Genomic DNA, 784 nt, shown 5'->3' on the forward strand with positions numbered 1-784 from the left:
CATGGCAGGACGTAGGACATAGCAGGGCGTGGCCATGGCATGGCGTCGGAGATGGCAGGACATGGCCATGGCACGACGCAGGACATGGAAGGATGCAGGACATGGCCATAACTATAGCACGATGCAGGAAATGACAGGACATGGCCACGGCAGGACGCAGGACATGGTAGGGCATGGCCATGGCTCGGCGTCGGACGTGGCTGGACATGGCCATGCCACGGCGTAGGACATGGCAGGGTGTGGCCATGGCACGGGGTCGGACGTCGCAGGACATGGCCATGGCACGACACAGGACATGACGGGACATGGCAGGATGCAGGACATGGCAGGGCATGGCCATGGCCCGACGTCGGACGTGGCAGGACATGGCAGGACATGGCCATGGCACGACGCAGGACATGACAGGACATGGCCACAGCAGGACGTAGGACATGGCAGGATGCAGGACATGGCACGGCGTCGGACGTCGCAGGACATGGCCATGGCTCGACGCAAGACATGACAGGACATGGCCACGGCAGGACGCAGGACATGGCAGGATGCAGGACATGGCAGGGCGTGGCCATGGCTCGGCGTCGGACGTGGCCATGGCTCGGCGTCGGACGTGGCCATGGCTCGGCGTCGGACGTGGAAGGACATGGCCATGGCACGACGCAGGGCGTGGCCATGGCACGGCATCGGACATCTCATGGCACGGCGTCGGACGTCGCAGGACATGGCCATGGCAGGACGCAGGACATGGCAGGACGTGGCCACGGCAGGACGCAGGACATGGCAGGACGCA

Source organism: Nicotiana tabacum, unplaced genomic scaffold (genome assembly GCF_000715075.1).
Source record: "Nicotiana tabacum cultivar K326 unplaced genomic scaffold, ASM71507v2 Un00031, whole genome shotgun sequence".
NCBI classification, from domain to species: Eukaryota; Viridiplantae; Streptophyta; class Magnoliopsida; order Solanales; family Solanaceae; genus Nicotiana; species Nicotiana tabacum.